General features: G+C 39.6%; 1 protein-coding gene and 1 pseudogene across 1 annotated transcript in view; both read right to left on the bottom strand.

Moving 5' to 3' along the window:
• The window catches only part of TESK2 (testis associated actin remodelling kinase 2), a 135,051-nt gene that overhangs the window by 80,841 nt on the left and 26,558 nt on the right, over positions 1 to 27,652 (bottom strand). The window lies entirely within an intron of this gene.
• Positions 7,796 to 8,099, bottom strand: LOC129520594 (60S ribosomal protein L36-like; annotated as a pseudogene).

Raw genomic sequence — 27,652 nt, 5'->3', positions numbered from 1 at the left:
AATAAAGTAATCAATGTGCCTACTCTGCATGGGGATCCCTGGGTGGCTCAGCAGTTTAGTGCCTGCCTTCAGCCCCAGGGCCTGATCCTGGAGTCCCGGGATTAAGTCCCATATCAGGCTCCCTGCATGGAGCCTGCTTCTCCCTCTGCCTGTGTCTCTGCCTCTCTGTCTGTCTGTCTCTCATGAATAAATGGATGAAATCTTAAAAAAAAAAAAGTTCCACTGAGGGGGGCACTTGATGGGATGAGCACTGGGTGTTATGCTATATGTTGGCAAATTGAACTCCAATAAAAAAAAGAGAGAGAGAGATTTAAAAAAAAAAGTGCCTACTCTGCCAACTTTTTTCCCCAATGAAATATTCAGGATTACATGAACATTTTATAAAGAAACACTGATAAAGTTGGTAAAGATATATCATACTCCTTCTTTTCTCTCCTTCATCAATCTGTAATTTGCCTTGGCAAGCTATCTCTATTTCATTTGAGGTCACTTCCCTCTTCCCCTTAGCATATACAAATAAGTCTAGTCTGGTTTGTTGGTTGTGGGTTTGGTTTTCTTTTTTGGTCCGTTATACTTTTATTCTAATAACCACTGGCATCTCTGTTCTTTAATTTTTCTTCTTCCATGAAGTGGCTTCTAATTGCTTCTCTTAAATCTAAAACTAGTCATTTATAAGAGAGCAAAAGTATCTATTTCATTAAGTTTTCTACAGTAGGGCAGCCCCGGTGGCGCAGCGGTTTAGCGCCGCCTGCGGCCCAGGGCGTGATCCTGGAGACCCGGGATCGAATCCCACGTCGGGCTCCCTGCATGGAGCCTGCTTCTCCCTCTGCCTGCGTCTCTGCCTCTCTCTCTCTGTGTGTCTCTATGAATAAATAAAAAATCTTAAAAAAAAAAAAAGTTTTCTACAGTAGCAGGCTCAAAATTTTATATATTGAAATCTATATTTTCACTAATTTAATATTCTTTCACTTTTTGTGTATCATAGTTAGGGTATCATGTTGATGCTTTATAATTACGAATACTAGTAACCTAATCACCCATCAATTTCATTTCAGGGTTCATTAAAAAATTGTTATAATAGCAATAATATAGCAATTATTCATAGCACTTGCTACATACTAGGTTCTGCTATGCTCTCTCTATATATATGTGTGTGTGTATATATATATATTATATATACACACACATATATATATATAAACTCATTTAATCCTCAAAATAATCCTGGGAGGTAGGTATTGTTAATGTTCCCCATTTACAGCTATGGAAAATGGGCACAGAGAGATTAAAGGACTTTCTCAAGATCATACATCTAGTAAATGACAGAGCCAGAATTTGAACCCAAAAATGCAAATAGTGGGCCTGAAAGGCATGAGAACTAATCTAAAGAATAAAGAATTCCATCCACACTATCTAACAATCATTCAGCCAAGAAATAATAATCATCTTGTATGTGTCTAACAACACAGATGTGTAACGTATAAAACAAAAGCCAACAATATACAAGGCAAATTTGACAAGTCCACAGTCTTTTTTTTGTTTTGTTTTGTTTTATTTATGATAGGCACACAGTGAGAGAGAGAGAGGCAGAGACACAGGCAGAGGGAGAAGCAGGCTCCATACACTGGGAGCCCGACGTGGGATTTGATCCCGGGTCTCCAGGATCGCGCCCTGGGCCAAAGGCAGGCGCTAAACCGCTGCGCCACCCAGGGAACCCTCAAATCCACAGTCTTCATGGGATATTTTAACATACTTCTCAGAAACTGAAAGTTCTAAAAGAAATGAGTATGGATATGGTACATTTTAGTAACAAAATTGACATGCTTGATCTAATCTTATCCCAATAGAGATAGGGATTTATTTATTTATTTATTTTATTTATTTTATTTTTTTTCCAAGTCCACATGAAAACATTTACCAAGGGACGCCTGCCTGGGTGGCTCAGTGGTTGAGCATCTGCCTTCGGCTCAGGACATGATTCTGGGATCTGGGATCAAGTCCCACATCGGGGTCCTTGCAGGGAGCCTGCTTCTGCCTCTGCCTGAGTCTCTGCCTCTCTCTCTCTCTCTCTCTCACACTCTGTGTGTCTCTCATGAATAAATAAATAAAATCTTAAAAAAAAAAAGCATTTACCAAAATGCATGGATACTACATCATAAAGGAATTCTCAAAAACTTTCAAAGAATGTAGTTCTAGGGCATCTAGGTGGCTCAGTTGGTTGAGCATTCAGCTCTTGGTTTTGGCTCAGGTCTGATCTCAGGATCATGGGATTGAGCCCCAAGTCAGGGTCTGTACTTGGGGCAGAGTCCGCTTGGGTTTCTCTCTCCCTCTCCCTCTGCCCCTCCCATTCATGCTCAATAAAGTAGTTAACTAAGTAATTAAGTAATTTTTGAACCTAAAAAAAAAGAATGTGGTTCCAAAACCACATTCTCAGACCACTAAGAAATAAAATTAGAAGTCAACAATAAAAAGATAATTAAAAACAAGCAAAGCAGACAATATTATTTCTTCAACATCTATCGATTTTCCCCTTTTCTTGACTAACAGGACCAAATAGGCAGCACTGTACTTGGTTAATTAAAACATTCAATCTGGCAGTCTTCCTTGCAGCTATAATAGCCAGGTAACATATTACTAAGTAAGGAGATGTAAGTGGGAATTTCTAGGTAGGGATTCTGGAAATGCTTTCCGGATGAAATTGTCATCCTTTTTACAGCCTGAGGCAAAGATGAGGAGCTTGCATCAGGAGCAATTACCTTGTAACCAACAGGCCAGAAGTCCCACCCTAAAAAAAGACAGAAGAAGCTAGAAGCCTGATTTGTTGATGACTTTCTCAAAAAGCTGTAAAACATAAGCATTTCTCAAGATTTCTTAAGAAAAATTAATCCCGGAAAAAAAAAAAAGAAACAAAGAAAAATTAATCCCGGGATGCCTGGGTGGCTCTGCCTTCGGCTCAGGCTGTGATCCTGGAGTTCTGGGATCCCCATGGGGAGCCTGCTTCTCCCTCTGTGTATGTCTTTGCCTCTGTGTGTCTCTCATGAATAAACACATAAAATCTTTAAAAAGAGAAAAAAAAAGAAAAATTAATCCCTTATTTGAATAAGCCACTACGTTCAAGTTTCTGTAACATACTCCCAAAGATAATCCTGATTTTGCAAAAGATTCAAAATAAGTTACAGTTCAACCAAAAATGTAAGAATAAAGGAAGTATAATAATAATAAAAATAAAAGCAAAAGTTAATGATAGAAATCAAAGAAACAACTCAGAGTTTCAACAAATCAAAAGCTGATTTGGAAATAGAAAAAACTAACAAAGAAAAATATCTTCAGTGACTCTGGATCAAGAAAAAAATCTTTCATTTTCCCGCCCCTGCCTATCCCTCTAGACTCATTATTAGAGTCTTGCCATTCTTTTACATGTACCCACCAGACTTGAACTAAACCAAATTTCTCACCATTCCTAGAATATTCCTCTGTGCTCCCACACATGCTTTTCCTACTACTTGAAATGCCCTTTCCCTCACTTGTGCATCAGGCAAGCTCTATTTTCTCCTTCAGGAAAACTCAAGGGTGATCTCCTCTAGGAAGCCTTCTCTGATCCCTTCAAACAATATTTATACTGGTGCCCAGTATTACATCCCTTATACACCATGCATACTTTCACACAATTAGCAAATATGTATTAAGCAATTTCAGGCTCTTGCTAAAGCTCATTTTAGCAATTACTGTGTTTTAAATATATTTCCCATCTTCCACCTTAAGCAAAGAGCTCTTTTAGGGCACAATTTTATTCCTCTGTCCCTAGCACCCAATGAGCATTAACTAAATATCTGCTGAATAAATAAAATGAATAAGATAGCAAATAATTACAATAATTATCACATGCTGGAATAGAACTATCAGCAGAGTATTATGAGATCACAAAAGGAAAGCAACCAACCCTCTCACTCTCCTTGCTGCAAAATGATACACTCTACAATCAAATGTTTCTAATATCTCTCATATGCCTTCGCATATATCATATGTTTACAGAAACAGAAGCACTGGCAAATGCAAGTTGTACATACAACTTGTGTGCTTCCAGTTTTTGTTTTCCCAGATGAATTATCAATTAAGGTGAAGGATCTTAGCAAGTATTTCTGCACAGCAATACAAACATTTGCTACCTGATAAATTATCACTTGATGTCTCCTAGTGCTGAGCTCAGCCCAATGAGACATCTCTACAAAATTCTTTACTAATTAGCCCAATTTTCCACACCAGCTCTAGAGAAAATATTAAATGTACTGAATATGGCCAAAGGCTACAATCATACACTACTGTGTGTGTACCTTAAGTGTACATATGATAGAAATATAGTGCCTTTAAAATCCATCACACACACACACACACACACACACACACACACACACACACATCAAACACTGAACCTTCCCAGAAGAGCTCCCTCTCTGAAACCCCCTGTACCTCAGAGAGGTTGCAGAACCAGATAAATGCAACAAGGAAAACAATAGGAAATTTAGCAAGAAGTAGTTTTGACAGACATTAAGGATATGCAACAAAGACCATTATCAACGTGCAAAGCCCTAAGCAGCATTGAACGATCATCCTTTCTCCCATACTTTTCAATGCTAAACTTCCTTAAAAAGGGTGGTGGAAAAAAAAAAAAAGGGTGGTGGAAGGTGGAGAGAGACGTTTGTTTCCCTCTTTATACTCTCTTTTGTAAATCTCTGTAATATGGTGGCAGTCCCTTAGACATTATGTTTGGTAGATCTGGCACATTCCTTGTACTTTAGGAACCTATCTCTGACTACTACTTGTCTCTTTTCCTTCTTCACAAACTCCATAAATAAAGGTACTTAAAGTTCAAGCCTCGCTGCTTTAGTGTCTCTATCCGTACTCTTTTCCTTGACTATTTCTGATAGCATATTGAAAACATTTTGAGGGGATCCCTGGGTGGCTCAGAGGTTTAGCGCCTGCCTTCGGTCCAGGGCGTGATCCTGGAGACCCGGGATCGAGTCCCACATCGGGCTCCCTGCATGGAGCCTGTTTCTCCCTCTGCCTGTGTCTCTGCCCCTCTCTCTCTGTCTGTGTCTCTCATGAATAAATAAACAAAATCTTAAAAAAAAAAAAAAAAAGCTTAAAAAAAAAACATTTTCATAGTTTAAAAAAATGTGCTCAATTCCTATATAACACTGCTTTCATGCCAGGGTAACATTGTACAATGAAGGGTTTTCTCTATATTTATTCTTCCTTAATCTCATTTTTTTAGAATCCCGGCATGGGGCTTAAACTCACGACCCTGAGATCAAGACTTGAGCTGAAATCAAGAGTCAGATACTTAACCGACTGAGCCACCCAGGCACCCCGATCTTACTCTTGATATCGAAGGTTACCTTAATTCTCTGACTTCGTGGAGCAATTTAATTCTGAAATGGCTGGTCTGACATGAGGGGACAAATATAGACAGCCAGACACACACACACACACACACACACATCTTGCTCACTGATGTTTTGGAGTTGTGGGTAGTTCAGATCATTACTTTGTTCCTCCAAACAGCCCTGGTATAAACTGACATCTTATAACACTAAAAACTGGGACCTCACGAATGCCTAATGGGCTTTCTTCTAACCTTCACTCTCAGGTAGAACACGCGCTACACCTCACTTCATCCTCACTATTTTGCTCTTGTCATCTTGCAAAAGCTGCCTTATATACCTCAAACAACTATACAGTTTAATTCTCTGACACAGTGACTATTAAAACATACAGTCATTACCTCTTGCAGTATGATGAAAACACTTTTTATAGTGAAGTCTCAGAGAGGCAGATGGAAAAGTACAAACATAATCATGAAATAAAATATAGAGAACTTGAAAAAAATCCTGGAGTATTTGTAGATCCAGGCTGCAACAACGATCATATTTTTTTTAAAGATTTATTTATTTATTTTATGATAGACACAGAGAGAGAGAGAGAGAGAGAGAGAGAGAGGCAGAGACACAGGAGGAGGGAGAAGCAGGCTCCATGCAGGGAGCCTGATATGGGACTCGATCCCGGGACTCCAGAACCACGCTCTGGGCCAAAGGCAGGCACTAAACCACTGAGCCACCCAGGGATCCCCGATCATATTTTTTTAAAAAAGGATTCACTGTCTTGCAACTTTCACAAGTTGTTGTTTGAGAAGCTAAAAAATTATAGGCAGTTAGGGCAATAAGACCATTTCAACAACACCAGCATTTTAAGACCCAGTATCATATTTCTCAGACAAAGCAGACAAAACTACCAGAGAACATGAAATCTTTACCTTCCCAAGCACAAAAACATATCAGAACAAAATAACATTCGCATACAAAAATGTCCCCCCCCCCTTTTTTTTTATTTAAAATCAATTAACTAGGCACATCTGGGTGGTTCAGTGGGTTAAGCGTCTGCCTTTGGCTCAGGTCATGATCCAGAGGTCCTGGGAATTGGGCTCCCTGCTCAGTGAGGAAGGAGTCTACTTCTTCCCTTTTTTTCTGCTCCTCCTCCCATTTGTGCTTGCATGCACTGGCACTCTCTCTAATACTTAAAATCTTAAAAAAAAAAAAAAAAGTAAATTAACTTACAGTGTATTATAAGTGTCATAGGTAGAGTTTAAAGATTCATCAACACCCAGTGCTCATTACATCAAGTGCCCTCCTTAATACCCATTATCCAGTTACCCCATACCCTCACCCACCTCCCCTCCAGCAACCCTGTTTGTTTCCTATAATTACTTACCCCTTTCTTTATAGTACAACTGTTAATACTGCTACAAATTTAGAGTTTGCGTGATAACTCCACATGCACTAAATAATAAATGTACAACTATGAATGTGAATAAATCAATTTTTCAGTACCCAAGCAGATGGCAGATATCTGGCTCTTTTAGTTTATAAGTTTACTGTTTCTTATAGCTTAGCACTTCCAGACATGGTGCTTTCAATTTAGGAAAATATACCAGGGGAGAAAGTAGGAACTTAAGCCTCTAGCTTATGTAAATAGCTGTATACTTACAAACTGAATCAGGTTGAACTCTCTTTAAGACTGTGTGTTTGTGTGTGTGTGCACGCGCAGTGATGTGCATATATATGTGTACATATATATACACACACACATATATACATTATCATATCCTAGATATTTAGTATAAGTATGTAAAAATTAATAAAAATAATCTTTGGAGCACCTGGGTGGCTCAATCTGTTGAGTGTCCCACTCTTGCTTTCAGCCTGGGTCATGATCTCAGGATGGCCGGATCAAGACCTGTGTAGGCTCCATGCTTATCAGGGAGTCTGTTTCAGATTCTCACCTTCTTCCTCTGCCCCTCCCCCCACTCTAATAAGTAAAACCTTAAAAATAATAATATTGGGGCACCTGGGTGGCTCAGCGGTTTAGCACCTGCCTTTGGCCCAGGGCGTGATCCTGAAGTCCCGGGATTGAGTCCCACATCAGGCTCCCTGCATAGAGCCTGCTTCTCCCTCTGCTGTGTCTCTGCCTCTCTTTCTCTCTGTCTCTCATAAATAAATAAATAAAATCTTAAAAAAAAATTTTAATAATTATCTTTAATTTTTTTCTTGTATACTGGATCAAAAGTAGGTATAATATTCTATTCATCAATCACACAGATAGATATTCAAGTCCTAGCTGTACCATTTACCTACTGGCAAAGACACTAAAACTTTGTGGACCTCAGTCTTCCTCTCTCTCTCTCTCTCTCTCTCTCTTTTTCAAGTTTCAAAAAGCTCTAAAATCCCTTTAGGAGAGGGATTCAATCTGTTTTAGCTGTCACTTTCCTCATGGCTCCCAGGAAGTTGGCTCAGCTCCTCTCTCTTCCTCTTGGCATGGATGCATGTCCCCACCCTTTTCTTGATGAACTTGAGTGCACGCTTTTCCTTGGAGACAGGAGCAGCTCCACGCTACAACACTCATATGGAGGGAAGCCACACACCTCTCGGATCATGCCCTGCACAAACCTGGTGTGCTTGGGGAGGTGTCCACAACGGCAGCTGCTGTGCTTGGGCTTGCTTGTGGCTTTTACTGAGGCCCAAGGTCATAGGGTAGCACAGAGCCATAGCTGTTGCTTCTTAATGGCTCCCATGGAAGAAGCAGTTTCCTCATTTATAGAAGTATAACCACTTAAAAAATTGCTGTGGTAATTAAAATAACATATACAAGTTCTTAACACAGTACTTAGCACAAAGAACTCAAAATCTTAACTGTATATGTAACAAATAATAAGTAGCCCTTACATAGGATATATTATTGTGCTAGACATTCTAGTATATATTTTACATATACTAGCTCATTACATCCTCTCAACAACCCCATAAGGTAGGTACTATCATTATCTCCATTTTGCAGATGAAGAAACTGAGGCACAGAAGGCAAGTAACTTGCCCAAGGTTAAAAAGCTTATGAGTGATAAAGCCAAAATTCAAATAGGGGCAGAGTTTCTCTCTTATGTTGCCACTCGATGCATTCTTTTCTTTTTAATTATTTTTTTAATACTGAAATATAATTGACATACAATGTTATATAAGTTTCAGGTATATTGATTAGCAAATGCTATACATTCTTATACATACTTATTTTTTTCCTAATGCAACAAATATTTAGTGAGCGCCCTCTACAAGGCAAGATCTGTGCTAAGTACTAAAGACACAAGGACAAAAAACACAGGGAGGTTTGATCTAACAGAGAAAGGCAAACTCCATGTAAACAAAATGTCATAAAAAGTATCATTGCTCTGATAAAAATCTGTACAGGGTATACAGGAGAAACAAAGGGGGGAAGAGGCAATCATGCTATGAAAAACACAATAATGATAAGAAAAGAAGGTATCTGAGATCACATAATCATCAAAAATGAAATCACATAGGAGTGTCTGGGTGGCTCAGTCAGTTAAGTATCAGACTCTTGATTACAGCCCAGGTCATAATCTCTGCATTCTGAGATCCAGCCCCATGTCTGCTTGGGGCTCAGCGTGGAGTTGGCTTGAGATTCTCTCTCCCTCCCCCTCTGCCCTTCCCTTAAAATAAATAAATAAAATTTTTTAAAAATTATCTCTCTCTCTCCCTTTGCTCCTCCCTGTCCCCAGAGGCATGCACACTTGTTCTCTCTCTCTCTCTCTCTCTCTCTCTCTCTCTCTCAAAAAGAGAGAGATTGTAACCCATCTCACTAGGAAATTCACTTGCTAGCTGCCATATGAAGCGTATCAAGCTGAAGCCCTCAATTCAACAGACTGTAAGGAATTAAATGCTGCCACCAACCACATGAGTTTAGTAGCAGATCCTTTCCTACTTGAGCCTTGAATAAGATGTCAGCCCTAGCTGACACCTTTAATTTTTTTTAAGTTTGCTTTTATTTACGTAAGTAATCTCGACATCCAACACAGGGCTTGAACTCACGACCCTGAGTTCAAGAGTCCCACTCTCTCCCAATCACACCAGCCAGGCACCCCACCTGAGCTGACACCTTGATTGCAGCTTTGTAAGACCATGAAGCAAGGGACCCAGCCAGCTAAGTCATGCCTGGACTCCTGAACCACAGAAACAGAGTAAATAGGTGTCCCTTTAAACTACTGCATTCATGGTAATATTGTTAAGTAATAGGTAACCAATATGCTATACTTCTCTTTGTGTTGCAATTACCCTTGTAATTATTTAATGTTTACCATTAGATTATAAATTCCACAAGGGCAAGAATAACAAGCCTTTTTTTTAAAGATTTTATTTATTTATTTATTCATTGAGAGACACAGACAGAGAGAGAGATAGACACAGGCAGAGGGAGAAGCAGGCTCCTCACCAGGAGCCTGATGTGGGACTCAATCCCAGGACCCCGAGATCATGCCCTGAGCCAAAGGCAGATGCTCAACACTGAGCCACCCAGGCGCCCCAACAAGTCTTAATCATTACTGTATCTTAGCACTTAGCACAGTGTCTAGCATATAAAAAAAACTACAAAATAGTGAATGAATGGATGGATGCCTACGCTATGCTGGGCACAGTCTTTTTTTTTTTTTTTAAGTTTTATTTATTTATGATAGTCACAGAGAGAGAGAGAGGCAGAGAGAGAAGCAGGCTCCATGCACCGGGAGCCCGACATGGGATTCAATCCCGGGTCTCCAGGATCGCACCCTGGGCCAAAGGCAGGCGCTAAACCGCTGCACCACCCAGGGATCCCTGGGCACAGTCTTATATCCTAGAGAAACAAAAATAAATAAGACATGGTCCCTGTCCTCATGGAGCTTAAAGTTACATGGGATGACAGACACTCTAAACAAATAATTTCAACAGAATATAATAAAGGTAACAGAGGTTTCTGTGAAGACAATGGGTATGTAACTCAGACTGCCAGGATCCAACTATGGGTTAATCTTATATAGTCAAGATTTATGTTGAACAGATTACATGATCTTATATACAGAAAATTCTAAAAAATAAGTTCAGTAAGGTTATACAGGATACAAGACAAATATAAAAATTATTATACTAGCAATAAACAGTCTGAAAAAATGAAATTAGAAAAACAATTCCTCTACAATAAAACTACTAGAAACTAATTCCTATCCCTAGAATCCAGGGTGACTTGGGCATTCCCCTTGTAGGACATAAAGTTCTCTCCTGAGGCAAAAAGAGTGCAGTTCTGGCTACATTTTTCCCTGTGGTATCTCTGGCTGTCACTTCGGAGGACACCAGCTGGCTTTGGACTGACAGTGGCATTCTTCCACTACCACTTCGAATATTTTCATCGTTGAAATTAAAAGAAGAGTCCTCATTGCATGAGTATAAGAATCCTCCCAAACCAAAGATCACTCTCCTGGGTTTGTTTTGCTTTGTTTTGTTTGTTTAGCTAAACTCCTTTTATTGTAGTCATGCTGGCAACAGGGAAAGCTGTATCAATAGGCTCATTAGAAGGATGAACGGAGGGTGCCTGGCTGGCCCAGCAGGTTAGGCATCTGCCTTGGGCTCAGGTCATGATCTCAGGGTCCGGGGATGGAGCTCCAGGTCAGGCTCCCTGCTCAGTGAGAAGCCTGTTTCTCCTCCCTCACTGCTCTCTCGCTCTCTTGCAAATAAATTAATAAAATCATAAAAAAAAAGAAGAAGGATGAAATTAGGTATCTACCATGATTATTTTGTAGTATGGTCAGTTAATAAATGACTACTTTCAAATGGGGAGAGAAAAGGGTTCCTTGCTCAGCAGGGAGCCTGCTTCTCCCTCTGCCTGTCTCTGCCACTCTCTCTCTGTCTCTCATGAATATACAAATAAAATCTTTTTAAAAATTAATTAAAAAAAAAAGAAAAAGAGAAAATAGCAGGTGCTGGCAAGGTTGTAGAGAAACCAGACCCTTGTATTTTTTTTTTAAAGATTTATTTAGAGAGAGAGAGGCAGAGACACAGGAGGAGGGAGCAGGCTCCATGCTAGGAGCCCAACGTGGGACTCGATCCCAGGACTCCAGGACCGCGCCCTGGGCCAAAGGCAGGCGCCAAACCGCTGAGCCACCCAGGGATCCCAGACCCTTGTATTTTGCTGGTAGGAATGTACCTGGTAATATCTCAAAAAGTAAATCTTAGAGTTACTTTATGACCCAGTAATTCCACTTCTAGGTATATACTCAAAAGAACTGAAAACTAGTATTCAAACAAATACTTGAACACAAATGTTTATAATTGCACTATTCACAAGAGCCAAAAGAAAACAATCCAATATTTATAAACAGATGAAGGTTTAAAAAATGTGGTATTATCCATATACTGTAATATTACTGGGCCATAAAAAGGAATGAAGTGCTGATACATGTTATAACATACATGGATCAATGTTGAAAACATTATGCTAAGAAATTAGTCATAAAGGCTACATATTGTACAATTCTCTTTATATGATATGTCCAGAATAGGTAAATCCATTAGAGACAAAATGTATGATAGTGGTTGTCAGGGGCTGGGGGAAAGGAGAAATGGGGAGTGACTAATAATGAGTACAGATTTTCTTTTAAGGATGATCAAAAAAATTTTTTTAATTTTTTATTTATTTATGATAGTCAGAGAGAGAGAGAGAGAGAGAGAGAGAGGCAGAGACATAGGCAGAGGGAGAAGCAGGCTCCATGCACCGGGAGCCTGATGTGGGATTCGATCCTGGGTCTCCAGGATTGCGCCCTGGGCCAAAGGCAGGTGCTAAACCGCTGCGCCACCCAGGGATCCCAAAAAAAATTTTAATTAGACAGTGGTAATAGCTGCACAACCTTATAAACAAACTAAAAAACACGGAATTGTATATTTTTAAAAGGAGAATTTTAGTATGTGAATTATTTCTCCATAAAGCTATTAATAAAAAGAAAAAAGTCATATTGATACTTTGTCCTAGAATGGGATTCCAAGTTTTACAGTTTTCATAATACAGAGTTATGTTAAAATACAGAGTTGTATGTATGTATGTTAAAATACAGAGTTATATCATGGAGTAATAAAAGGTGAGTTATCTCAAATCACTGGAACAATCATCTTCCTAGAAAGTCTCCTTCCGATCATACTCCCAAACAAAACAAGGACAGTATAAAAAGAAGGTAAGAACCTTCTACTAGGGACGCCGGGATGGTTCAATGGTTGAGCATCTGCCTTTGGCACAGGGTGTGATCCTGGAGTTCCTGGATCAAGTCCTGCTTCTATGGAGCCTGCTTCTTCTTTAGATTTTATTTATTTATTCATGAGAGACACAAAGAGAAAGAGGGGCAGAGACACAGGCAGAGGGAGAAGCAGGCTCCATGCAGGGAGCCTGACATGGGACTTGATCCTGGGTCCCCAGGATTAGGCCCTGGGCTGAAGGCAACGCTAAACCACTGAGCCACCCAGGGCTGCCCAATAAATAAAATCTTTAAAAAAAAAAAAAAAAGGAACCTTCTAGTATATCTCAATGGAAGCACTTCTTAATTGGAAACATTAAAAAAAAATTGGAAACATTAAACAGGTTATCAGTCATGCTACAAGGGAGCTGGATAGATTTTCCTCTTACCAGAGGATGAGAAACAGGGACCACTGTACCATTTGGTTTCACGTTTTTTTTTCTCTTACTTTACAAATGTACACACAAACACTAATGTCATCCCCACTTACACATTTTAGTCCTTCCCTAAATAGATTTCAGTAACATCCAAAATATCCTAAGCCATTTTCTTAGAAACAATGAAACTACCCTAATCTCTATTTCATGGTTTAAAAATAAAAATGAGGGGGGATCCCTGGGTGGCTCGGCTGTTTGGCTCCTGCCTTCAGCCCAAGGCATGATCCTGGAGTCCCTGGATCGAGTCTCACATTGGGCTCTGCATGGAGCCTGCTTCTGCCTCTCTCTCTCTCTCCCTAATGAATAAATATTTTTAAAAAATAAATAAAAATAAAAATAATAAAATAATAAAATAAAAAATAAAGATGAGGGGACCCCAACACTGAGCCAGGTAGGCCTGGGGTCTGCGACTGGGAGCTCCCCGGGCTTCAGGGCCGGTAAAAAAAAAGAAAAGAAAAAGAAAAGAAAAAGTAAAAATTAACAATCAAAGGTAAATATTTGAAGCTAACAAGTTAATAAATGCAAATCCAACCTATTTTGTTTGTAAAAGTATATTTTCCCCAAATTTCATAATAGAGGTTATAAAATGCTTTCATCTTCTCTAATGCTTTTAGGCCAAGGATTTATAACCTCAGCACTCCTGACATTTAAGGCCAGATAATTCTTTATTGCAGAACACTGTCCTGTACCTTACAGGAAATTTTGTGACATCCCTGACCCCAGCCCACTAAATACCAGTAGCACCCCCTGCCTAATTGTGACTACTAAAAAAAACTCCAAACACTGTCAAATAGCACTTTAGGGGCAAAACTGCCCCCCTGTTGAGAACCACTGCCTGAGTCCACCTGCCTCAATTATTTCCTGACAGCAAATTAGCTAAACTCATCACCAGTAGCCTTAAAAACAAACATATTGGCAGCCCCCGTGGCTTAGCGGTTTAGCGCCGCCTTCAGCCCAGGGTGGGATCCTGGAGTCCCAGGATCCAGTCTCACGTCAGGCTCCCTGCATGGAGCCTGCTTCTCCCTCTGTCTGTGTCTCTGCCTCTCTGTCTCTCATGAATAAATAAAATCTTAAAAAAATATATTTTTGTGAAATACAGAAGCTGAAGGAATATACCTAAAAAAAAAAAGTTTGTTTTTTGGGTTTGAATAAATCCATTTCTGGAATTATTATAAAACCAATCTTTTACGCACTTTCTAAAGTATTTACGTATATTCTCAAACATAGTATAAGAAAACAAACAAAGCTTCATTTCTAATGAATTTAGATTTTCTTCTACACATATCTTCCCCAGAATACAAAACGTACCAGCTTCTCTCTCTTTTTATCTCCTCATAAGCAATAATTTTATAGATAGGGATGCCTGGGTGGCTCAGCGGTTGAGCGTCTGCCTTCAGCTCAGGGCGTGATCCCGGAGTTCTGGGATTGAGTGCCACATCAGGCTCCTGCATGGAGCCTGCTTCTCCTCCTTCTGCCTGTGTCTCTGCCTCTCTCTGTGTCTCTCATGAATAAATAAATAAAATCTTAAAAAAAAAAGGGGGTGGGACCTTGCCTTCAAAACCTTCTACTACTATCATGACAATCTGCAGAATAATGACACATTAATTGCAACCTAAAATACACGTTACCCAATAACAGTTTAACATTTTTTTGAGGTCCTAAGAGATTTACAATCCATTAAGACAGCCCAAGTTTAATCAATGAAATTATCAGGTCAGTAATCTAAGAAATGTGCTATTCCTCTGACAGTCACAATCTAAAGGAGCCCAAGTTTCTTCAAAATCAACTCCTTAAACAGATTTTTTTTTAAGATTTTATTTATTTATTCACGAGAGACAAAGAGACAGACAGGGCAGCCCAGGTGGCTCGGCGGGTTTAGCGACGCCTCCAGCCCAGGGCGTGATCCCGGAGACGCAGGATCAAGTCCCACATCGGGCTCCCTGCGTGGAGCCTGTTTCTCCCTCTGCCTGTGTCTCTGCCCCTCTCTCTCTCTCTCTGTCTCTATAAATAAATAAATAAATAAATAAATAAATAAATAAATAAATAAATAAATAAATAAATAAATAAATAAATAAATAAATAAATAAAACGTTTAAAAAAGAGAGAGAGAAAGAGAGAGAGAGAGAGGCAGAGACATAGGTAGAGGGAGAAACAGGCTCCCTGCTAGGAGCCTAATATGGGACTCAATCACAGGACCCTGGGAGCAAAACCTGAACCAAAGACAGATGATTCAACCACTAGGGCACCACCTGGGTGCCCCTAAAACTGAATTATTTTATTTATTTATTATTAAGATTTTATTTATTTATTCATGAGAGACAGAGAGAGAGAAAGAGAGGGGCAGAGACACAGGCAGAGGGAGAAGCAGGCTCCATGCAGGGAGCCTGACGTGGGACTTGATCCGGGATCTCCAGGATTACCCCCTGGGCCAAAGGCAGGAGCTAAACCACTGACCCACCCAGGGATCCCCAAACTGAATTCTTTTAAAGGAATACAAGCAAGCCACATAAATCCACATTCCTCAATGTGAAGTCATCCTTCAATCAGTCTTTCTTTTGCTATCTAAGGGCAACTGAAAGTCCATAAGTTACCTGTATAATTTGTATTTCCCATACCAGAAGTCAAATATTTCCTTTTATTGCTAGTGATACACTTTTTATTTAACCTGACCTTTAAAACTCTGTAGTCATCTGTACTTTGTAATCAAAGATAAAAACTAATCATATCCTACCTTTACTATAGTTATCAGACCTAGGATTGGCAAACTTCCTATAAAAGTTTAGATAGTAAATATAGTAGGCTTTAGGGGCCATATGGTCTCTGTTATAACTATTCAATTCTGTCATTGTAGCACAAAGGCAGCCATAAAATACACATTGACAAATGGGTGTGGATGTGTTACAATAAAACTATTTCTTTTAAGATTTCATTTCATTAAAAAAATTTTTTTTCATTTTATTTTTTTTAAGATTTTATTTATTTATTCATGAGAAACACAGAGAGGGAGAGGCAGAGACACAGGCAGAGGGAGAAGCAGGCTCCATGCAGGGAGCCTGATGTGGGAATCAATCCTGGGACTCCAGGATTATGCCCTGAGCTGAAAGCAGGCACTTAACCGCTGAGCCACACAGGCGTCCCAAGATTTTATTTGTTCATGAGAGACAGAGACATAGGCAGAGGGAGAAGCAGGCACCCTGCGGGGAGCCCAATGCAGGACTCAATCCCGGGACCCTGGGGTCACGACCTGAGCCAGAGGCAGCCACTCAACCACTGAGCCACCCAAGGTCCCTAAAATTTTATTTACCAAAAAAGAAGGTGGCAGGCTATCATTTATCAAACCCTGTATCAGACTATTACATGTGAGAATAAATAAATAGACCTGTTTCTCTCTTTCCCAATGATAATGTTCTCACCATAAAATTAACTAATTACTTTCTAAAATACCACAAAATAAAATTAACTAGCTTTCTCCTATTTCATAGTGGGCATTCATAGTGGGATAATGCTAGATCTTATTGCCAACTATAAAGACCAAGTTCAGGTTTGAGATTTGTACTATACACACTATACAGAAAGACTGAGCCAAGAAATTAAAATAAAGCCTTTAGGTTCAGATCTAGGACATATAGGACTCCAGGAGAGGCAAATGTGAGACTGCCATATTAAGCAGGTTTACAACCTAGAACACAAGAACTCCAAGGGAAATTATCTCCCACTGAAAACAGACTTTCAATAAAAAAAATTATAAATCACAGGAGAAATGAAAATCCACAAAAAAGAACCAGCAGACCAAATAATCCAGAGTCCACACTCTAAGAACTGCAACTAATCTAAAAGAGAAACAAACAAAAAACATTTATATGGTCAAAATTTACTCATCTCTATGAAAGTATATTAGAAAATCTACAAGAAATAATAATTTTCTAGTAAAATATAATTGACCAAAATTGAACCAGAAGAAACAAAATTCTAAATAGACCAATTACCCCAGTAAAAGAGGAAAAGTATCAAAGTACCTGACCAAACACCTTACAGGGATTTCTATCAAATATTTAAGGAATATTTCTAATGTCATTTCAAATGTTCCAAAGCACAGGGGAAAAAAATTGCAAATAGGTTTTTTGAGGCAAGAATAACATTGCTATCAAAACCTAATAAAAGCATGAAAGAGAAAACCAGACTGTTCTCACAAATATCATAAAAAACCCCAGCAAAAAAGATGTTGGCAGCACATGAAACAGTAATATACCAGGAATGCAAGGATAGCTCACTACTGAAACACCTACTAATATAACTCACTTAACTAAGAGATCAAAAGAGAAAAATACTTTTTGTATTAGAGTTCTCCAGAGAAACAGAACCAACAGAATATACACAGAGAGAAAGAGATTTATTATAAAGAATTGGCTCACATGATAATGGAGGCCGAGAAGTCCCAAGATCTGCAGTCAGCAAGCTGGAGACCCAGGAGAGACAATGGTGTAGTTCCAGTCCAAGTCCGAAGGCCTGACATCCAAGACAGCTAATGGTGTAAGTTCCAGTCCAAAAGCTGGCAGGCTCAAGGCCCAAGAATATTTTGGTTCCAATACGAAAGCAGAAAAAGAACAATATTGCTACTCAAGCAGTCAGGGCAAGGAGGGGTTCCTTCTTAATCAAGGGTCAGTCTTTTTATTCTATTCAGACTTTCAAATTTTGGATGAGGGCTACCCACATTAGGAAGGGCAATCCACTTTTCTCAGTCTACTGATTCAAATGTTAATCTTACCCAAAAACACTCTCACAGACACACCCAGAATAATGTTTTATCAAATATCTGGGCACTTGTGGCCCAGTAAATTGACACATAAAATTAACTATCATATCACAGATTCTGAAAAGACATTTGATAAAATTAAACATTTATCCTTCATAAAAATAATTCTTAAGAAAACAGAAAAATTTTTGTTAAGATTTTAAAGATCAAGGGTGCCTGGGTAGCTCAGTCAGTTGAGCATCTGCCTTTGGCTGGGGTCATGATCCCAGGATTCTGGGAGGGAGCCCTGCATTAGGCTCCCTGTTTAGCAGGGGATTCTGCTTCTTCCTCTTCCTATGACCCTCCCCCTGCTGTGCGTGCTCTTTCTCTCCCTCACTCACTCTCTCTCCAATAAATAAATAAAATCTTTTAAAAAATAGAGATGAAAAAAGATATACTAAGATAATAATAACCAAAACAATAGGCAAATGCACACAACAAGGAAGAAGATACACAAACTAGTATCAGAGAAAACAGAAATCAAAGCTAAAAGCATAAGATGGGACAAAAATAGAACTGATAGGGATCCCTGGGTGGCACAGCGGTTTAGTGCCTGCCTTTGGCCCAGGGCGCGATCCTGGAGACCCGGGATCGAGTCCCATGTCGGGCTCTCGGTGCATGGAGCCTGCTTCTCCCTCTGCCTGTGTCTCTGCCTCTCTCTCTATCATAAATAAATAAAAAATTTTAAAAAATGATATAAAAAAACAGAACTGATATTTGTAAAAAATACAATCCATATATAGTGTACAGTCCAATAATAATCATAGGCATTATTAATAACTAACTCACAAAATGGCCTAGAAATAAGTAACACACTGATAGTTAACACACTGAGAAATCTATAAATATTAAGTAATTCTAATAGCCTTTTTTTAAGAAATAGATCAAGCAGACCAAAATAAGCTAAAGTATATAACATTGAATAACACAATACAAAAAGCTTGATCCAACAGAGACATATAGAACTTTATGCAACTTTATGCAAACAAATACACAAAACAGAGAATTAATGTTTCAAACACATTTGCAGCATTAAAAAAATATGACCACGTATTAGGTCAAAACAAAATCTAAGTATATTCCAAAAGACAGACATCATATAGACCATTTCCTCTGATCATTATGCACTAATATTAGAAATTGAATATCAATTACCAAAAAACTCACCATAAGGAAATTTTAAAACTTCATTTTACATAATCTTTGATTAAAAAGAAAATCAAACCAAATTACATTTTGAAATTATGAAAGCACAAAAAACCTAAGACATGGCCAAATCAAGAGGAAACTTTAAAGTTTAAATGTATACATTAGAAAATAATAATGGCAAAAACTGATATAAGAATAAAATTACAGAAGCTAAAGAATAGATCTGATAAGAAATAACCAAAGGAGAGTAATAAAGATAGAAGTACAAAATAGTGAACCATAACACATGCAAATAGAAGATAATCAATAGAATCAAAAGTAATTATTTGACTGTGTCAAGTTCTGCCCAAATCAGCAGATTTGGCAAACACATGCAGTCAACTTTCCCTAGACACGTAGAAGGGCAGGAACAATGAACTTCACAACTATCTCCCCAGTCCCCAAATCCTTCATTTCTTAAGCCTTTGGTTTATCAGTAAACAGCAGTTTTGTTCATTTTTCTTTTTAAAGGCAAATCCTTTAAGAGGAAAAGTAAAATAAATCTGTGTTAAGTTTGATTTAAAAAATGGAAAGAGGACACAACCACATTAAAGAAGGAGAGAGATACCGATATGGTAGGTAATTACTACATTAGTTACAATTATGTTTGGCAGCAAATAACAGGGATCCAAATTTTCTGTCTTAAGATATTGCTCTCACATAAAAGTCTGAAGGAGGGGGGACACCTGGGTGACTCAGTGGTTGAGTGGCTGCCTTTGGCTCAGGGCGTAACACATCTGGCTCCCCACAGGGAGCCTGCTTCTCCTTCTGTCTATGTCTCTACCTCTCTCTGTGGTCTCTCATGAATAAATAAAATCTTTAAAAAAAGTCTGGAGGAAGCAATATAGGACTACACAGTCCTGCTCCATAAGACCTATAAAAGCCAGGGTCTGTCTTATTCTGACACAGGTCTTCATTCCCAAGGTCTTTTATAATCCCAGATGTCTACGTTCTAAACAATATGAAGGAAGAAGGGACAAAAAGAGGGCAAAGGAAGATTCCCAAAAACTGCCATATGACACTTCTGCTCACATCCTATTGGACATAACTAATCATAGAATTATACCTAGGTATAAGGAAAGCTGAGAAATAGTATCTATGAGTCCAACTAAAAGATCTATTAATATGAAAGAAGGAAAATACAGCTATTGGGAAAACTAGAAATCTCTCTGCCACATCACTTATGTACAATCTTTATGCCTATATATTTGAAAACCTAGATGAGGGATCCCTGGGTGGCGCAGCGGTTTGGCGCCTGCCTTTGGCCCAGGGCGCTTTCCCGGAGACCCGGGATCGAATCCCACGTCGGGCTCCCAATGCATGGAGCCTGCTTCTCCCTCTGCCTGTGTCTCTGCCTCCCTCCCTCTCTCTCTCTCTCTCTCTCTCTCTCTCTGTGACTATCATAAATAAATTTTAAAAAATTAAAAAAAAAAACCTAGATGAGTTTAATTATACCCTAAGATAATAAGATCAGGGCAGCCCGGGTGGCTCAGCGGATTAGTGCCGCCTTCAGCCCAGGGCCTGACCCTGGAGACCCAGGATCGAGTCCCACATCGGGCTCCCTGCGTGGAGCCTGTTTCTCCCTCTGCCTGTGTCTCTGCCTCTCTTTGTCTCTCATGCATAAATAAATAAAATCTTAAGAAAAAAAAAGATAATAAGATCAACAAAAATTACTTAAGAAGGGAAAAATATCTCAAAAGATTAACTATGAATTAAAAATATTTTGGGGGCAGCCCCGGTGGCTCAGCAGTTTAGCGCTGCCTTCAGCCCACGGCGTGGTCCTAGAGACCCTGGATCAAGTCCCACATCAGGCTCGCTACCTGGAGCCTGCTTCTCCCTCTGCCTGTGTCTCTGACTCTCTCTCTCTCTCTCTCTCTCTCTCTCTCTATCTGTCTCTCATAAATAAATAAAATCTTTTAAAAAAAATAAAAATAAAAATATTTTGGGATGCCTCGATGGCTCAGCGGTTGAGCGCCTCCCTTTGGCCCAGGGCGTGATCCTGGAGTCCCGGGTTCGAGTTTCACATCATGTTCCCTACATGGAGCCTGCTTCTCCCTCTGCCTGTGTCTGTGTCTCTCATGAATAAACAAACAAAATCTTTAAAAAATAATAAAAATATTTTGAAAAGTTACTTTAAAAATTTACCTCTACATGCTCCCCAAACCAAATGGTTTTACAAGAAAGTTCTACTAAGCCTTTCATGAAGTTCCTATGCAATGAGAACCATTCCACAATATAAGGTAAAAAAATCTGAAAGGCTTCCTAACCCCTTCTATAAAACCAATATAATTCTAATACCAAAATTAAACAGACTATCAAAAAATAAAAACTATAGCCCAGGCAAATCAAATCCAGTAGTATATGAAAAAAAAACACATCATTAGCAAGTATTCTTTTTAAAGATTTTATTTATTTATGAGAGACAGAGAGAGAGAGAGAGAGAGAGAGAGAGGCAGACACAGACAGAGCGAGAAGCAGGCTCCATGCAGGGAGCCCGAAGTGGGACTCAATCCCAGGTCTCCAGGATCACACCCTCGGCTAAAGGCGGCGCTAAACTGCTGAGCCACACGGGCTGCCCCATTAGCAAGTATTCTTTATCCTAAAATTGCATGGCTAAGCAAGAGATTAAGTATGCACATTTTTTACAGGTAAAAAGAAAATGGAATTATAGAAAATACTCAATTAAAAAGACAAAAGGTAGAAAATGTATGGAAAATAAAAATAGGAACAAAGAATACTGACAAAAACAGAAAAGAGTAACAAAATATGGTAGATACTAATCCAATTGTATGAATAATCACCTTAAAAATAATAATAATCACCTTAAATATCACTGGTCTAAATACACCAATTGATAAACCACTTCAGGGTTGCCTGGGTGGGTCAGGATTTGAGCATCTACTTTTTGGCTCAGGGCGTGATCCCGGGGTCTGGGATCAAGTCCCACAGGGGGCTTCCTTCAGGGAGCCTGCTTCTCCCTCTACCTGTGTCTTTGTCTCTCATGAATAAATAAACAAAATCTTAAAAAAAAAAAAAAAAGAGGGATCCCTGGGTGGCGCAGCGGTTTGGCGCCTGCCTTTGGCCCAGGGCGCGGTCCTGGAGACCCAGGATCGAATCCCACGTCGGACTCCCGGTGCATGGAGCCTGCTTCTCCCTCTGCCTGTGTCTCTGCCTGTCTCTCTCTCTCTGTATGTCTATCATAAATAAATAAAAATTAAAAAATTGTTTAAAAAAAAGATTTTATTTGAAAGAGATAGAGCTCAAGCATGCGTGGGGGGCAGGGGCAGAAGAAGAGGGAGGAACAGACTCCCCCATGAGCAGGGAGCCCAATGCAGGGCTCAAGACCCAGACCCTGGATCATGACCTGAGCTGAAGGAAGAGGCTTAACCGACTAAGCTACCTAGGGACCCCTAAAAAAAGTTTTTTTAAGAATATAATAAAGGAATAGTATGAACAACTCTATATCCATAAACTTGATAACCTCGATTAAATAGACCAATTCCTGAAGCACCTGGCTGGCTCAGTTAGTAGAGCATAGGACTCTTGATCTCAGGGCCTTGAGTTCAAGCCCCATACTGTTATTCAAGTAGAGCTTACTTTAAAAAAATAAAAATAGGGGGATCCCTGGGTGGCTCAGTGGTTTAGTGTCTGCCTTTGGCCTGGGGCGTGATCCTGGAGTCCTGGGATCGAGTCCCGCATCGGGCTCCCTGCATGGAGCCTGCTTTTCCCTCTGCCTGTGTCTCTGCCTCTCTCTCTCTCTGTGTGTGCGTCTCTCGTGAATAAATAAATAAAATCTTTAAAAAATCTATCAATCAACTAATTAATTAAAAATCGGGGCTCCTGGGTGGCTCATCTGCCTTCAACTCACGTCATGATCCGGGCCCTGGAATCAAGCCTTATCAGGCTTCCTGCTTAGTGGAGAGTCTGCTTCTCCTCTCCCTGTCCCCCTTCCCCACTCATGTTTTTTCTCTCTAATAAATAAATAAATAAATCTTCTAAAAAAATAAATAAAACTAGAAGAAAACATTGGGGAAAATCTTCATGATATTGGATTTGGCAAGGATTTCTTGAATATCACACCAAAAGCACAAGCAACATTAAGAAAAAATAGATAAACTGGACTTATTCAGAATTTAAAACCTGTATACATCAAGGGATATTATCGAGAGATTTAAAAGACAGCCTACAGAATAGGAGAAAATATTTTCAAACCATATATATATATACTATTAGAACCCAATTCAACAGTGGGCCAAGGAATGGTGAACAGATATATGAAAAGATGCTCAACACTGGGACACCTGGGTGGCGCAGCGGTTGAGCATCTGCCTTCAGCTCAAGGTGTGATCCTGGGGTCCGGGATCGAGCCCCACATCAGGCTCCCTGCTAAGAGCCTGCTTCCCCCTCTGCCTGTGTCTCCACCTCCCTCTCTCCCTCTCTCCCTCTCCCTCTCCCTCTCCCTCCCTCTCTCTCTTCTCTTTCCCTAGGTCTCTGATGAATAAATAAATAAAACCTTTAAAAATAATGCTCAACATCACACATCATTAGGGAAAGGCACATCAAAATCACAGTGAGATATCACCTCATACCTATCAGAATGGTTAAAATCAAAACACAAGAAATAACAAGTGTTGGGGAGGAGGTGAAGAAAATGGAACCCTCACGCACTGTTGGTGGCAATGCAAATTGGTACAGCCACTGTAGAAAACAAAAAATTAAAAAATAGGGGGATCCCTGGGTGGCGCAGTGGTTTGGCGCCTGCCTTTGGCCCAGGGCACGATCCTGGAGACCTGGGATCGAATCCCACATCGGGCTCCTGGTGCATGGAGCCTGCTTCTCCCTCTGCCTGTGTCTCTACCCCTCTCTCTCTGTATGACTATCATAAATTAAAAAATTTTAAAAAAATTAAAAAATAGAATTACCATATGATCTAGTAACTCTGCTACTGAGTATTTACCCAAAAAATACAAAAACATTGACTCAAGAAGATATATGCATGCCTATATTTATTGAAACATTATTTACAATAGCCAAATTACAGAAGCATCCCAAGTGTCCATCACTAAATGAATGCATAAAGAAAATGTGGGGGATCCCTGGGTGGCGCAGCAGTTTGGCGCTTGCCTTTGGCCCAGGGCACGATCCTGGAAACCCGGGATCGAATCCCACATCGGGCTCCCGGTGCATGGGGCCTGCTTCTCCCTCTGCCTGTGTCTCTGCCTGTGTCTCTGCCTCTCTCTCTCTCTCTCTCTCTCTCTCTCTCTCTCTCTGTGACTATCATAAATAAATTAAAAAAAAAAAGATTTAAAAAAAAAAAGAAAATGTGGTATATATCTACAACACAATATTATTCAGCCATTAAAAAGAATGAAATCCAGGGGCACCTGGGTGGCTAAATTGGTTGACAAGCATCTGCCTTCAGCCAAGGTCATGATATCCGGGTTCTGGGATGAAGCCCAACATCAGACTCTCTGTTCAGCAGCGAGTCTGCTTCTCCCTTTCTCTGCACCCCACTCATGCTCTCGTTCTGTCTCAAATAAAGAAAATATTTTCTCAGCTTTTTAAAAGATTTTTACTAATATACTTATTTCTATATTTATTTATTTTTATTTTATCTATTTATTTGACAGAGAGAGTGAGTACAAGCAGGGGGAGTGGCAAGCAGAGCAGGAGCCCCACAACGGGCTTGATGATGGGCTCAATCCCAGGACTCTCCAACCATGACCTGAGCCAAAGGCAGACTTAACCAACTGAGCCACCCAGGTGCCCCAATAAATAACATCTTAAAAAAAAAAAAAGAAAGAAATCTTGCTATTTGCAACAACACGGATGGATCTAGAGGGTATAATGCTAACTGAAATTATTCAGATAAAGACAAATACCTTATATGATTCTACTCATCTGTGGGATTTAAGAAACAAAACAAAGAAAAAAAAGAGAGAGAAACCAGAAAACAGACTCTTAACTACAGCAAATACACTGATGGTTACCAGAGGAGAGGTTGGCTGAGGATGGGTGTAATACGTGAAGGAGATGAAGAGTACACTTATCATGATGAGCCCTGAGTAACGTACAGAATTGTTGAATCACTTAGTTATACCTGAAACTAATATAATACTGTATGTTAACTATTGGAATTAATTTTTTTAAAGATGGGCAAAGGATTTAATAGACATTTCTCCAAAGAAGATACATAAAAAGTCAATAAAAACAAGAAATGATGCTGAACATCATTAGTCACTAGAAAAATACAAATCATAGCCACAGTGAGATATCACTTCATACTCACTAGGTTTGCTACATTTAAAAAACTGAAAAATAACAAGTGTTTGTGAGAATATGGAAAAATTGGAACTGTATTCATTGCTTGTGGGAACGTAAAATGGTGAAGCTGCTGTGGAAAATAGTATGGTGGTTCCTTTGAAAGTTAAACATTGACCCAGTGAAATTATGCAGTCAAAAAAACACAAATACTGCATGATTTTGCTTATATAAGGCATCTAGAGTAGTCAAACTCACAGAAACAGAAAGTAGAATGGTTGCTGCCAGGAGGTGGGGTACAAAGGAAGGGGAAAGTTGTTTAATGCATATAGAGTTTCAATTTTGCAAGATGAAAAAGTTCTGGAGATTGGTTGCACAATAATGTGAATATCCTTAACACTACTTAACGATACACTTAAAAAGGGTTGAAAATAAATTTATGTTATGTGTATTTGACCACAATCTCAGATCCCAAGATCACGCTCTGAGCGGAAGGCAGACACTCAACGGCTGAGCCACCCAGGCATCCCCAAAAGGCAAATTTATAAAGACAATGGAACACTTTAAGAGGGAATGAGGGAGGGATCCCTGGGTGGCGCAGCGGTTTGGCGCCTGCCTTTGGCCCAGGGCGCGATCCTGGATACCCGGGATCGAATCCCACGTCGGGCTCCCAGTGCATGGAGCCTGCTTCTCCCTCTGCCTATGTCTCTGCCTCTCTCTCTCTCATTCTGTGTGACTATCATAAATAAATAAAAATTAAAAAAAAAGAGGGAATGAGGGAGAAGATATTTGCAAATGACGTATCAGATAAAGGGCTAGTTTCCAAGATCTATAAAGAACTTCTTAAACTCAACACCAAAGAAACAAACAATCCAATCATGAAATTGGCAAAAGACATGAAGAGAAATCTCACAGAGGAAGACAGACATGGCCAACATTCACATGAGAAAATGCTCTGCATCACTTGCCATCAGGGAAATACAAATCAAAACCATAATGAGATACCACCTCACACCAGTGAGAATGGGGAACATTAACAAGGCAGGAAACCACAAATGTTGGAGAGGATGCAGAGAAAAGGGAACCCTCTTACACTGTTGGTGGGAATGTGAACTGGTGCAGCCACTCTGGAAAACTTTGTGGAGGTTCCTCAAAGAGTTCAAAATAGACCTGCCCTACAACCCAGCAATTGCATTGTTGGGGATTTACCCCAAAGATGCAATGAAACGCCGGGACACCTGCACCCCAATGTTTCTAGCAGCAATGTCCACAATAGCCAAACTGTGGAAGGAGCCTCAGTGTCCATCGAAAGATGACTGGATAAAGAAGATGTGGTTTATGTATACAATGGAATATTACTCAGCCATTAGAAACGACAAATACCCACCATTTGCTTCAACGTGGATGGAACTGGAGGGTATTATGCTGAGTGAAGTAAGTCAATTGGAGAAGGACAAACAGCGTATGTTCTCATTCATTTGGGGAATATAAATAATAGTGAAAGGGAATATAAGGGAAGGGAGAAGAAGAAATGTGTGGGAAATATCAGAAAGGGAGACAGAACATAAAGACTCCTAACTCTGGGAAACGAACTAGGGGTGGTGGAAGGGGAGGAGGGCGGGGGGTGGGGGTGACTGAGTGACAGGCACTGAGGGGGACACTTGACGGGATGAGCACTGGGTGTTATTCTGTATGTTGGTAAATTGAACACCAATAAAAAATTAATTTATTTAAAAAAGAGGGAATGAGGGTAGGAGGAAATGGGGAGTTGTTATTTAGTGAAGTACAAAGTATCTGTTTGGGATGATTAAAAAGTTCTGGAAACATAATGGTGATGGTTGCACATAACATTGCAAATGTACTTACTACTGAATTTGTATGCTTAATATGGTTAAAATGGTAAATTTATTTTTTTATATTTTACTACAATAAAAAAATTAAAAAGAGAGAGAGAGAGAATAGAAGGAAAGGTATAAGAAATGGTGAGTAAGCAACTATATCGCAGTGTCTTTGGTCCAAAAAAAGAACATGACGGAGGGGCACCAGGGTGGCTCAGTTGGTTAAGCCTCTGACTCTTGATTTTGGCTCAGGTCCTAATCTCAGGATCATAAGATTGAATCCCACATCAGGCTATACACTGGGCACGAAGCCTGCTTAAGATTCTCTCTCTCCTTCTCTCTCTGGCCCTCCCCAAATTCTCTCTCTCTCTCTCTAAAAAAAAAAAAAAAAAAAAAAAAAGAGAAAAAAAATAAAAAAAAGAGAAAAAAAAAAGAAAAAGAAAAAGAGAGAGAGAGAGAGAAAAAAAAACATGAGGGAGTTTAG

The sequence above is a fragment of the Nyctereutes procyonoides genome, unplaced genomic scaffold (genome assembly GCF_905146905.1).
Source record: "Nyctereutes procyonoides isolate TBG_1078 unplaced genomic scaffold, NYPRO_anot_genome, whole genome shotgun sequence".
Taxonomy (NCBI): Eukaryota; Metazoa; Chordata; class Mammalia; order Carnivora; family Canidae; genus Nyctereutes; species Nyctereutes procyonoides.
The sequence above is the reverse complement of the archived record's forward strand: the minus strand, read 5'-3'. Positions and strand labels throughout refer to the sequence as shown.